A 14,891-nucleotide genomic window follows, 5' to 3' on the forward strand; every position below is an offset into this window, starting at 1 on the left:
TTTTTGTTTAACCGAGTGTGGCACGGTTCAGATACGTGGGGGTCATTAACATCGACGAGAGTGCTCACGTTAAGGTGGAGGATGATGATGAAGAAGAGCGGCGTACTTTGGAATTACGTTGAGAGACAGAAAAGTGGGGAGCTCACCTCGTATACGCCCCGGCGTCTTCGTGCACTTTACATCTCGCATCTCATGTTGAGCGGAATTTGAAAGGGGGCCACCCCCCCACCACCCCACCCCCCCACCGAGTGGCAGCCGACTCACTCGTACCCCAAGCAGGCAAACGTGCATGACCAATTGAGTAATTTCCAGGTCTATTATTCCATTGTTGCAATATGTTCAGGGAATGTCCTAATTCAAATTAACGATGTCCGTTTTCGCCGAGATGACAATTGTTAGTTGCGTTCAAGGTCACACGAACAACACAGAACGTTTGTTGCGGGTAACATTCTAATTTGGCAACTTTGGACCCTGACGCCGCCGCACTCAGCGTGGGCCCACTCTTACGAATGACGTCACGGGGATCTTGAACGTCCACTGCGAGGAAGCAAACCGCCGCGTAGCGTGATCACGGTTTATCGCGCGCACAGCAGCGTTGACCAGGGGCGGCCTGCTGGAGCCGAACCGTGAACCTCTGCAACGAGCGGCCAGCGCGGCGCTGCCGCTGGGGCCGCCGTGTCGCCGATGAGAGAATGTGAACGCAGGTTCACGACGCAATTCTGACTGCTAAGAAAAGAAAATGGTGGGGGTGGGGGGGGGGGGGGCTTGGGCAGGTCGCGTCGCTCGAAGGGACGAGACGGTCGAGGCTGCGAACGGAGCGGCAGCCAAGGGACGGAATGCAACCGAGGGGACGTCCGCCGGGGAGACGGAGCGATGAAGGCAACTTGTGCCAGGCTATGATGAGGGGGAATCTTTGTTATATCTAAGGACCGTGAGAAATGCACTGCATTGTCGCCATGGCCGATGATGGTGATGATAGCGATGATAAGGAAAATAGCTGTTGGGGCGATTCGGCAGCCAGCAACAAATAAAAATGTACGCACAAAAATGTGCCTTGAGCAGCAAAATGCAACGTGAATCCCATCGCGATTTGCACGGCCATATCTATAAACTGTAGTTTTTTTTGTAATTTGTAACAGTATTTCATTGGAGTTGAGTTATTTGTGCTTAATATATATGTTTTGGTAACTTTCCACCGTCTCTTCTTCCTTTGATTTAATTCCAACTCTGCTCTCGGCGTCGCCAAACGAAGAAGATTCGAACAAGTCGCTCGCTTCGCAAAGGGGTCGCACCACAGAACCCGTTCCGGGGATCTCTTCCGGTGACCCCCCTATTCTTACCCCCACACGAGGGGGGGGGGCGCCCTTTCCCACGCACACACAGTTAACGGAGAAGGTGTCTGTCACATGATGGACCAACGAAAAATTTTTTGGGGGTATTTTACCCGATGCAATCGTATTTTAAATGCGCAGCAATACTCCCAAAGGCACAGCCGGAGTAAGACGCCAATCAACAACAACAATGACAACAACAACGACTACGTTCGCTATAAACAAATTGTGTCCTCTGTGTGAATGTAAGACGCGTGTAGATGGCGAGTAGCAGTGACTAGGGGTCGGCACGGTTTGGCTCAAACCACCAAACCGCGGTTTGAACCGAACCAAATCGGTTTGGTTTGGCTCTGTTTGAACTGGTTCGGTTTGGTTTGGGGCTACGAAAACCGACTCGGTTTGGCTCGGACAGGGTGGAACCGGCTCAAACTAGTTTGGTTCAAGCCAACTTAAGAGGTTTGGTTTAGCTTAGTTTGGTTTGGTTTTGGTTTGGTTTGGTTCAGTCGTCGCTGGTTTGGTTTGGATTGCTCAATTTGAAACCAGTTTGAGTCGGTTCAAACCGTGCCGACCCCTAGCAGTGACCGATTGTGTGACGTTCGCGTTCGTAATGGGAGCACGTGCATTGTGGGTGGTACGAGGAGCAAACATTCGTGAACTCCCACGGCTGGAATTTTGCCAAGTTGAGCGCGAAAAAAAAAACAAATTGAATGCGACTTTTCACGCGTATCTCCTGATGTATTTTTAACCTCCTTTCGCACCGTACATCGCCGACCACGCTAATTGGAAGTGCGGGGAGAGGGGGGGGACAACAAACTGAACACGGGGAAATAAAAGTGCGGGAATTGTTGAACTCGTTACCCTTGAGAACCCGGTTTAAACCGCAGGCAACTGTAGCCGGATTCGAACCCAGGAAACTGGGCGGTGATGTCTCAGGCGCTGTGACCCCTGAGCCAACGAGCGACCTCCTGTCAGGAGCTATGCTGAGATTCGCTCATCGCGCTTGGTTACAGCTCCGAGCCAGCGGTGGAAATTCCACATTCCTATGACGGGGGTAAATCTGTATACATAGATATCTTACTTGATCCGTCTGCGTTGTTGGTGGTCTGCAAGCACAAATAATAATAAGGCCATTCATGTGCTAGGGTCATTGCCTAAAACGTCACCTATTTGAGATGTTTTCCTTTTTAGGTCACACGAATGTGTTGAGTTTCGTTTACATATATACTACACAGCACAATCGCCATTGGCTTATTATGAAGTGGCAGTCATTTTATCCACCCCAGATGGATGATGGACCTGGACAGATTCCAACCAACTGGCCGTATAATTTTTGTAAAAGGTGCAGGGATGACCACCATATTTATTCCTATGTATCTGATAGGTCTTGCACGGCGGGACACATACAGCCTCTGCTAAATTTGTTGCCATTCTGCACAGCCAAATCATACGTGCACACTTGTATCTATTCACAGGCGTGCGTGCGTACGTGTGTGTGTGTACAATAACCATCTCGTTGTTTTATTCAAGGAAGCGCTCCATGATCCAAACTCAACGGAATGGCGTTGAGCTTGGAAGTTTGGACGCCTTTTTTTTCTTGGACGAACGAGCGCCACCCACGGACGGACGGGCCGGCACCAACAGGGTAGCGGCAGAGGGCAGCGCAGACAAAGCCATCGTTGTACCGTGCTTCTATGCTCCCACACCTCCGCAACCTTTTGTCAGTCCGGTGCTGGACGGGGTTTTGGGGGGGGGGGGGGGGTGGGCCCTCGCCACTGCCGCGCAGGGTTGTGTGGTAGAATGTGACTGCACTTCTCACCACGCTGGTCGGTGCGGGGCCGGTGATCGGTGTGCGGTACAACATCGGATCCGCGGCCTCGCACCGTTCGCCGCAGGCCTGCCGTGCCCACCGGCCTCGCTCCCGAGATGGGGGTCAATCCGCACGAGTTGGTCACAAGCCCCTAGCAGCGCGTGCGTAGCGGTAACGGCGCCTGCGAGTCGGCGCACGCCGAGCGCGTGGTGTGCGAGGAGGAAGAGTTCACCGCCAGACACGCACGGGCACGCGCGCTGTCACCACGCGGTGGTCTGCGCTGGATCCGGGACCCGGATAGAGGGTTTAACGTACGTTGAACTTGTATGTGTGTGTGTGTTGAACTTGTATGTTTGTGTGTGTTGAACTTGTATGTGTGTTGAACTTGTATGTGTGTGTGTTGAACTTGTGTGTGTGTGTTGAACTTGTATGTGTGTGTGTGTTGAACTTGTATGTTTGTGTGTTTAACTTGTATGTGTGTTGAACTTGTATGTGTGTGTGTTGAACTTGTGTGTGTGTGTGTTGAACTTGTATGTGTGTTTGTGTTGAACTTGTATGTTTGTGTGTGTTGAACTTGTATGTGTGTGTGTTGAACTTGTATGTGTGTGTGTGTGTTGAACTTGTATGTGTGTGTGTGTTGAACTTGTATGTGTGTGTTGAACTTGTGTGTGTGTGTGTGTGTTGAACTTGTGTGTGTGTGTGTGTTGAACTTGTATGTGTGTGTGTTGAACTTGCATGTGTGTGTTGAACTTGTGTGTATGTGTGTGTGTTGAACATGTGTGTGTGTGTGTTGAACTTGTGTGTGTGTGTGTTGAACTTGTGTGTGTGTGTGTGTTGAACTTGTGTGTGTGTGTTGAACTTGTGTGTGTGTGTTGAACTTGTGTGTGTGTGTGTGTGTTGAACTTGTATGTGTGTGTTGAACTTGTGTGTGTGTGTGTTGAACTTGTGTGTGTTTGTGTTGAACTTGTGTGTGTGTGTGTTGAACTTGTGTGTGTGTGTTGAACTTGTATGTGTGTGTGTGTTGAACTTGTGTGTGTGTGTGTGTTGAGCTTCTTTCGCACCAACCGTACGTAGCCAACCTTTCTAATCGGAGGTGCGGGGAGGGGGGGCAAAGACCACAAACTAAACACAAAAATAAGTTATAAAGAAATGAGATGGCAAGCTCAATGATTTGAAAGTGCTGCAGCTCCGGTGGCTTCCAAATATCGAAGCGAGGCTCTCTCCGGTTCGTGCCACGGGCAGGCAGGGCTACATTGTGGACTGCACAATCCATTGTTGTACCGTACTTGAATGCTCCCATGTTTGTGGTCCCAACCTTCACCAACTCGCACTGACCAGTGTGGAGAAGTACGGTTAAATAACCCCGCAGGACCCGTCCCGTGAGGAGCGGCCCTCATCCAGCAGTGGATTGACAAAAGGGCTTATGAATTATTTGAATTGTATAAAATGTTGAACTTTTATCGGACCATACGTAGCCAACGGTGCGGGAAATTGATACTCTTTGTGTATCGTTTGGGATTGGTTGGGGCTTGCTACGAGTGGCTAAATATTGCATCGTTACGATTATTCATCCTTGTGCGAACGGCTTCAATTTACGTAGGAATTTTTTTTGACACCTATTATAGAAGTGCGGGCAGGATGCATTGAAACGCTTGCCGTAGGGGGTGCCACATCCACGTACAGTACGGCAGGGGGGCTCTATACGTACAGTACGGATGCGCTGAATTGTATTGGGATTACGGAGAATGTGATTTTGGGATTACGTCCGTGCTGTCGCTCGAGGTTGCGTCGTTCTGCGGCACATTATGTGACCACAGAGTGCCGATTACAAAGCATAGGCCAAGCCTAATGGTGCGTGGCCTCGTTTCATTTCCGGAGAACTCCCCTTAAGCTGCCGTGGCGCGTTGTTTGAGTTTTTTGGTATTTGCCTTTCCACCCCCCCCCCCCCCCGTCCCAATTTCAATCCGGACTGAGTCCGTTCGGAATTGTCGCAGGGCGACGAAACGACGTTTTGCGTCCGACAGCGGCCCGCGGAGGCAAGACGTAGCATCTCATTCGTCGAGAGCGTCTTGTGGCGCGGCACGAATTTCACTCAAGAAAAGGGATGTCCAGAGGCGCGGGAGGGGGGGGGGGGCAACAAACGTCTTGAGATACTGACGGGAGGCGGGGACAGCACCGATACAGACGTGCGGCCCAACGTGAGGACAGCGAGCGAACTCCCAAGACGCGTAGAGCGAGAGGGGAGGGAGCGCCGTTCCCTTCGTCCAATGCGATGGACCACGGGCTTGACAAGGAGGCCACTTGAGACGGATCGGAGGTTGCCATTCCATCGCTAGTCTCGTTCATTGGCACCTCATCGCTGCTATCGGTTGTGTCGGCCGCAAGCCCACGTGCTTTTCCGAACGGTCTTCCACACGCCGCCTCTGATGCGCATTTGCTCTCTGACCCGTGTGTTCCTCAATCCTGCGATGCCGGTGTAGTCCCACGCGTGCCCGCCTTCACGCTTTCCGCACGTGCGCTTTCCGGCTCGCATTTCATATTCCCATCGTCGGTGACCGTGCTTCTGACGCATGCATCACGGGCAGGTCCTATCGTCGAGATTGACGATATTTTCTCCACGGTACGCAATGGAACGTTGCTAGTCCGTGTCAATTTGTGACTTTGCAACAGCACTCTCATCGGCGCCTGTTTGGTTCATCAGCTTGACCCCAGTCCGCGTCCGGTAGCAGTGTGTTCCAGGTGTATCCCCTCCGACAATGATTTTCTCTTGGCAAACTTGCTCGAAAATACGCGAGTGTTTTGTTTGCTTTTGCTCACGTTTATCTTGGCAGAACAGCTCTGTGGCCATGTTCATCGCGGAGACTCCTTCCGTGCTGCCCAGCAGGAATGGCGGCGGGGGCGGTCTGCGGGGGGGGGGGGGGCGATTCCCCCTCCGGACGGCCTCCGTACAACCGCTTCTGCTGCCGAGTGAACCCCCTCGGCACGATGGGGTGGGGGGGGCGTTGTCCTTCTCCACCGGGTCCAGAACACGCTCGCTCGCCCGCTCACCCGCCCGCTCCCTTCCAGCCTCGTCTGCCAGAGGGGGGCCGTGCACAGCTGATGATGTTTCAGCACCGTTACTGGGGGGGCAGTGAGGCCCCCCCCCCAAATTGCTTGTCAGTGATCTAAGTTGATTTGACGGACACGAAATGAGATGGGAATTATAATTTCAGGATGCCCAAATTTGGCGTCTGCCTCCTCTAATGGATACTTTGTGAACCACGCGATGTGCGCGCGAGTTGATCGCTGGGTGGCGAGACACTGAATGTCGAAACCGGTGCGAGTGTGTGCTTGTGTTGGACCAATGCTGCTGAAAGCAATGCACTCGCAGAAGACCACGGTGGCTGATGCGATGTGTAAAAAAATAAAAGTAAACAGTTTCACGTGCAGGGAGGGGGGTATCGTCTGCTTGTTGATGACGTTACTTGTATCCTCCGCGTCGCTGCTACTGATTGTTCTTCTGTACTGGGGAGCACGGAGCGTGCAATCCCGTGCTTTGTGTCGTGGGGTCGGTGCGAACGTAACATTGCATCAGGCCACCCACCTACACGGGATATCACCGCGTGACCTATTGTAGGAGGTTCAGCAGATAGGTCGGTGACCTGTCTTCAGAACACATGGGTGGTTATCCCCCCCGTGTGTAGGGGGTTTCTCCGGGCACGCTTCGTCTTCTTCAATGAAGGGGAAAAAATACTCCCAAGAGCATCTGAAATAAAGAGCCAGGGCAGAAGACTTTTGTAAGAGGAGCTTTGTGATTCGGTCTGGGTAAATATTCATCAATAGTGTACGTGTACTTTAATATGTGAACACCTTCGTATTACGAACGGCGTCTGGGAGCGCTGTAGAGGAGGAATGCCGAACACGTCTGTGCGATGTTAATGCAAGACATCTAAACGTGATCTATCGGCGGAGCAGTGTGCTCGAGGCCCGTGCAATTTAAAGGTAATAAAACGTTATAACTGCACCAGAATTAAGATCGGTGACAGAATTATTCAATGAATTTCGCGTGCTTCGTATATTCGCTACGGGGTTGTTTGTTTGTTTTGGCCGTGAGCGGAAATCGAACTCGGGTCGCTGGCGTCGTCGCACAAGCACACAGGACACACACGCACAGGACACACACAGAACACACGCACAGGACACACACACACAGAACACACGCACAGGACACACACACAGGGCACACACACACAGTGACACACACACAGGACACACACACACACAGGACACACACACAGGACACACACGCACAGGACACACGCACACAGGACACACACGCACAGGACACACACAGAACACACGCACAGGACACACACACAGGGCACACACACAGTGACACACGCACAGGACACACACAGAACACACGCACAGGACACACACACAGGGCACACACACACAGTGACACACACACAGGACACACGCACACACAGGACACACAGAACACACGCACAGGACACACACGCACAGGACACACACAGAACACACGCACAGGACACACACACAGGGCACACACACACAGTGACACACACAGGACACACACGCACAGGACACACACAGAACACACGCACAGGACACACACACAGGGCACACACACACAGTGACACACACACAGGACACATGCACACACAGGACACACACACAGGACACACACGCACAGGACACACGCACACAGGACACACGCACACAGGACAAACGCACACACAGGACATATACACGCAGGGCACACACACAGTGACACACACACAGGACACACGCACACACAGGACATACACACGCAGGGCACACACACACACAGTGACACACGCACAGGACACACGCACACAGGACACAGGCACACACAGGACAAACGCACACACAGGACATACACACAGGATACACACGCACAGGACACACGCACACACAGGACATACACACAGGACATACACACACAGGACACACGCACACAGGACACACGCACAGGACACACACACAGGACACACACACACACAGGACACACGCACACACAGGACATACACACAGGACACACACGCACAGGACACACGCACACAGGACACACACACAGGACACACACACAGTGACACACACGCACACAGGACACACACGCAGGACACACACATAGGACACACACAGTGACACACACCACACACACACACACCACACACACACACAGGACACACACACAGGACACACACACAGAGAACACACACACACATGACACACACACAGTGACACACACACACCACACATACACCACACATACACAGGACACACACACGCACAGAACACACACGCACAACATACACACAGGACACACACACAGGACACACACAGGACACACACTTCCACAGGACACACACACACAGGACACACGCACACAGAACACACACGCACAGGACACACACACAGAACACACGCACACAGGACACACACAGGACACACGCACACAGAACACACACACACAGAACACACGCACATAACACACACGCACACCACACACACAGAACACGCACAGGACACACGCACAGAACACACACGCACAACACACACACAGAACACGCACAGACCAACACAACTCGTGACGTGGGATGATGGGAGGGATGGGGGTGGTCGCAGCAGCAGCAGGAGGAGGGGGCAGAGAGGGAGGGAGGTGCAGCACAACGAGGAATCGAGAGCGGAGCGCGACTCGCTGCGGGCTCTGAGTGACGCTCGACTCGCGCGCGTCTGCATCGGCGTCCGCCTCCTGAACCCTCCCCCGAGTTTACAAACCGCGCCGTCTCTCGCACAGAGAGAGAGATCTCTCCCAGTGCGTGCTGCTTGCTGCTGCTTGGTGGTGGTGGTGGCTGTGGTGGTGGTGGCAACTGGCAAGCACAATTGTTCAAGGTACGGGGAGACAGCAAGCGTGCGCGCACACACAACGCACAGTTTAAATGTATACTGCACGGTGTCATATACTGCTCTGTGTATACACACACACATGTATGACACCTCCGATATATCGGCAAATTGGTGAAACTACAATAGGCGACGATTCGGTCGAGGGATCTCTAGCAAACACTGATGGGGGGGGGGGGGCAGAAGGAGGTGAGTGAGAGAATGATGAGGATGATGATGATGAGAGTTGATCGTACGGATTTACTGGCGCGTGCATTGCCCCGTCTCATGTATTGGCAATGTCGCGTCTGTAATTGGGGGGGGGGGGGGGGGGGTGCCTGTCAATGTGTTCGGCCGGTGCAGGTGGTGCAGGTGGTGGTCGTGGCGGTGTGAATCTCACTATCTCTGTGGGCTTCTTGTCGTCTCTAAGCTGGCAACACTGGGGCTTGTGGGGTTGTGGTGTAGACACGGGCTCAAGTTGAGCACACGGTGCGGTCTGTGTGTGTGCGTTTAAAAAAACACATCATCATCAGTACTGGAGAGACAAAGGCGGTCCCGGTCGTGGTTCTGTCCACTGCACACCATCACCCCGTCGTGAGCCGTTGCCGACCGTCATCGGTGCTTCACAGGCTCGCCTGACCGGCACTTGCCCCAGCGGTGTGTGAAGGCTACACGGGGGCAGGGGGAGGGTGTCTTTGTCTAATGAGAGGTTTCTTCTCCGTCTCGCCAGTGCCCGTTGTCCTTTGTTGTGTGGAGGGAGCGGTGGCGCAGCGGTTGAGATCCCGGCCGCTGATGAACACTCATTTGGGATCCGCCCCACACACAGACCCACCTCGGTCTGCCGGGTCCCACGTGTGTGAACATCAGCATTGTGGCCGGGCGTGGTGCTGGCCACAACACCACATGCCCGAGAAATATAATAGGTGCTCGCAAACAGCACCTCGAACAGTAAAACACAGCCTCTGTGTGTGTGTGTCGAGGCTACACGGGGGGACATCCTTGCCGATGTGTGTGGGGGCATTAACATCCGAGTTGTGTTGGCATTGGTGGCGATAATCCGGCGACTCAGCCGCTCACTCTGAGCTCCGGATGTGGACGTCACCGACATAAACAAACGGCCCCCTCCTCGTGTAACTCGCGCTGGCAGCATTTAATTTAAATTCTCACACGGACACATCCACACACACGCGGACACACACACATGGACACATCCACACACACACGCGGACACACACATGGACACATCCACACACACGCGCGGACACACACGCGGACACACACACGCGGACACACACGCGGACACACACGCGGACGGACACACACATCCACACACACACGCGGACACACACACACGGACACATCCACACACACGCGGACACACACACACATGGACACATCCACACACACACATGGACACACACACACACACTCTGTCACGTCCACATGCACATGTCGACACAGACACATCCACACAGACACATCTACACACACACGCAGACACATCCACACGTGTAGACACAGACACACACACGCGGACACATCCACACACACAGACACACACACACAGACACATCCACACGTCGACATACACGCAGACACATGCACACACACACAGACACATCCACACACACACATGGACACATCCACACACGCGGACACATCCACACAACAATCGCCACTAAGTGACGGTGACGTCATCAGGGCGCTTGTGCCAGGCTAGGTGCACGTTAAGGCCACGTGAAGTGTCGAACGCCCGCTGGCAGGTCACGGGACAGACCCAGGTGCCACGGGCCGGCTGACTGAGATGAGTGGCTGATGCACCACCTGTGCCCCCTACTATGCTAACTTGCTGTGCTTTGTCCACTCGGCGCTCCGCTCGTTGTTGTGAGCGTCGCTCCTCCGCCCTCCGTTGTTGTTGGAGGGCGACTGCCTCCAACTGCCCAGTAGCGTCCTTCACGAGCCTCCACAGAGGCCGATCTTGACACCGCTGGTACCAGTCATCGGCAAGTCTGCTCCACGTCCTCCTGTACCACATCACTCCATCTCTTCTCTAGCCCGTGCTGCGCCCGTTTAGCCCCCTCGATCCGGCCGAACAAAAGTTGTTTGAACATACGGCGGTCGGGCATGCGGTCTACATGACACACGGACACATCCACACACACAAAAGACAAAGATCCCCCGTATAGCCTTAACAGATTGTTGGGGCAAGTGCTGTTAGCGAGCACCTATAAATGCCGGAACGGCACACGAAGGTGTGGGTAGCCAGCAACCACGCCCGGCCGCCTTTGTCTCCCTTGTGGTGATGTTTACGCACCGCACCAGATACTCATTTGAGGCTGAGTCGACCTAGGGGAGGCCCAGGCTCGGTTCAGATAATCGTCACTGGGTGTTGACGGCCGTGAGCGGGAATCGAACTCGGGTCGCCAGGTTCATAGCGCAGCGCGCTAACCGCTACACTACCGCTCCCCCACACACAGACACATCCACACACACACGTGGACACCTCCACACACGGCCACGACACAACGCCGTTCAGTGTGCACGCCTCAAGTCGAATGGCAGAGCGTCTCAAGCGTTCAGCTTTCACGCGAGCTTTAATACACATCCATCATGAAACCAACTCGAAACGAACGCCAACCCTCGTAATCTGCCGTTGTCTGTCGTGCTTTCGGCTCCAGCCCCGCGCTCCGCGCGACATCGCTCCACCGCCACGCTCCGCCTTTCCGCGTTCACCAATTTGCTCCTCGCCATTCAAATGCAAAAGTGAACTCGTTCACACGCCGCACGCGCCCGATGATTGCCAAACACGGTCCCACGATCGTTCAATTGCGTCCCACGTGACGCGCTAAGCAATGAGCGCGCTCTGCGTTAATTAGGAGCCGATTTAAAATTAAGATTGAGATCTCAGTCTGCGCGCGCGCGTGCCACGTGTTCCACGTGTGCGCGTGCGCGCGTGGCGAGGATTGAAGTCTGAGGTGAGTGTGGAAATGACTGCCCACGAGCTGGACACGGGCAGTGTCTGGTTGCTGCCTTGTTGTGAAACGGAACCTCACACGGACGTGTGTGGCGCACGTGAGCCGTGACATATCCTTCGGTTTGTGGCCGCGGGGCAGTGAGTGTTTTTATTTTGAAGTCGTGTCATTTGCCTCTTGGCGTTGCAAGCTGATTTTGCGTTGCTTAAACAACTGCTGCGTGATGGACTGAAACGCATTGTATCATTTATATGCGCAGTTACAGAAACGGAGTTCTGCTCATCTGTGCTTACACAATTAATGTGGGATTTGTTCTGTTTAGGGCCTATTTAACTACACCGCCACCCAAAGCAGACCCCTGACTCTGGTGGCTTGTTTGAAAATGCGCTCTTGCGTTCAATGTGTATCTCGCTCGATCCAAACGTTTGCTCTCATTGCAATTGATTTCACCAATGCACGATGCCAACACCTATCGCTGCCTGCATACATGAGAGGAGGGGGGGGGGTGGCTTTTTGGGGATGAGACCCCCCCCCCACGGCTAGAAGGGGTGATTGCAATCACAGATGAGAGTGGTGACGGAACGACAGCCCCCCAAATGGGGAATCGTGCTGGAGAGGATGGCCGCCCCCCGATGACACAGAGCAATGAAATGCGCTGGTGCGTCACGGACCACACCGGTTGGGTTTTGGCGTCACGTGAGGGATGGCAACGGCGTGGAGAGAGGCCTTCATCCAGCAGTGGGTAGACTATGGCTGATGATGATGATCGTGGCGATAATGATCCTCGTCAACGTTACGTGTGTTACGATTCAAACTGCCATGCGACCAAATTTTAATATGCATCCTGAGTGGTCTTCTCAGTCACGCTGTCCCTGCAGAGTGCACGAAGCTAATATGCGACGCTGTGGAGAATTACCGGTCGCAGCATGGTGGAGTATGTCGAGGCGGAACCTGGCTTTGTGCCTCCACATGATAAATAAAGATACGTTTGAGTCAATCGGCCCTATTAGCTTTCCAGACCAACATCATCCAGCAGGAATCGTTTACAAAAGCAACCTCTGGACCGGTTTCGACCTTTTTGTGTCTCGTCAGCAGGGTCGTGCCTTGTGTTAAACTGCTGGATTGCCCTATGTTATTGGCAGGAGCACTCGCCACCCGAGCGACTGGGTGCCCTGTTCAGCGGCAAGGAGCAATATTTCATGATGATTTTTTTTACGGGAATAGTGTTGTCGACTTTGGGGGTTCAATGACATTCCTTCTCCTCCCAGCGCTGTGCCAAGCAGCCAAGAAGAAGCGCTCCCATTGACGCTTGTGCTCCTCTGGAACAACGCCGCCGCCGCCAACGACTTTGGCTGCACGCTCACTCCGGTGACCCAGAAATGCCAGAGCGCGTGTCCGTACCTGTACCCCGCCGCTAGTGCCACGCGGAAGCCTAGAGGGGGGAAGAGTATCCTCGAAACCGCTTCACACTCGGTACGGTGGCGGTAGTGGCGTGGTGCTGGCCGCCCATCGTAAACGCTCACGAGCAAAACTTGGCCCCAAAAGTCTGTTAAGGCCATAACGCGGGGGATCTTTGTCTTGTGGATATGTGGACTCGTGGCAGCTGTGGCGCCAAGGTTGGCACCTTAACAAACTTAGACGAATCACGAGAGGCAGAACAAACATGTTTTATTCGTCATTTGCATTGACCTCTATTCATAACGCCCTTTATTTACCCAGGAAAACCTCGCTAGCTCGGGGAATGTTGGTCCAATGCCATTATTGATCAGAAGTTGGCATGTGGCAGGCAGTATGCCAGAATACCTGGGGAACCCCCCCCCCCCACACACACAAAAGGCATTGTAACACCAAAAGCTCCACATGGGTAGATTTGAGAATAATTTTCCTCCCCTGCCATCTCCTGGCCACCCAAGCCTACACCGCCCTGGGTATTCCCATCCAAGTATTCCGTATTCTGATCGTTGCATACCGTTTGAGATTCGCCATAGGCCTTGTGTGTCTACACGGTATGTGCAGTGACATCATCAACACCGTCATCGTCCGCGGTCGATCCACTGCTGGATGAAAGCTAACCCTAAGCCGCCACCTTCTCAAGCGATCCCACAATGCAACAGTCCGCCCGGCACGTGCACCAAGAGCTGATTTAATTGCTCCACTTCTTCGGGGGGGGGGGGGGGGGGGGACGTCCCCTCGCCCACGATTCCTCTCCTTGACTGCCACCTCTGCTCAGTGTTGGCGATGTCTACTAGCTTTGGAGAACTGTGAGCATTAATTTTTTTAAGTGAGCGTTGTGTAACCTCTCCTGTCAGCAGCTACTCAATTGTTGGCGTGCCCGGTCATGATAGTGACCTCGCCGTGAGCATTATTGCAACGTGACAAGTTGCGGCTTGACACACACTGGGCTATTAAAGGGACTGCCTGTGGTTCATTGGCAGATGTTCGCCTTGGCACACTGGCGCTTCACACCAAGAAGGCCTGTCTCTCGCGTGCCTTTCTGTGCGGAGTTTGGATGTTCTCCCCCTGTTCTGCATGGGTTTTCTCCAGGTTCCTCCCAAAGCTCAAAAAAAAAATCTTTAACACCGCCCCATACAATGTTGTAAATGGTATTGGCCAAGCATCCCAATGTTGAAAAAGTACCTTGCACATTACGCGACTCTGATTACGAATGGTGCCATCGCCCCACCCCCCCTGCCGCGAAAACAGGGCAGGACCCTCCTGAAAATTTGCGTTGAGCCTCGGCGCCGCGTACAAGCTAGCGCTGTAACGGCGGTGGCAGCGGCGATGATGACGACGATGATACCTCGAGGCCGCGCAGTGTAGCGGTGGCGGCGAGGTTGCTTACCGCCAGGACCGGTTCGCTCGACCTTGAGC

The 14,891-nt window shown here is 53.6% G+C and overlaps 1 protein-coding gene across 2 annotated transcripts in view; it reads left to right on the forward strand.

The window, feature by feature from the left end:
- LOC144732909 (sodium-coupled neutral amino acid transporter 3-like) overlaps window positions 1-14,891 on the forward strand; it is a 130,782-nt gene that overhangs the window by 59,254 nt on the left and 56,637 nt on the right. Inside the window, exon 1 of one of the 2 annotated variants that reach the window (XM_078614572.1) lies at window positions 8,875-9,057. The exons of the other annotated variant lie outside the window; for it this stretch is intronic. The gene's annotated coding sequence lies outside the window, so the exon portion shown is untranslated. Of the gene's footprint in view, window positions 1-8,874; window positions 9,058-14,891 lie in introns of those variants that run through there. 2 annotated transcript variants of the gene reach the window in all.

The sequence above is a fragment of the Lampetra planeri genome, chromosome 44, assembly GCF_965212315.1.
Source record: "Lampetra planeri chromosome 44, kcLamPlan1.2.h2, whole genome shotgun sequence".
Classification (NCBI taxonomy): Eukaryota; Metazoa; Chordata; class Hyperoartia; order Petromyzontiformes; family Petromyzontidae; genus Lampetra; species Lampetra planeri.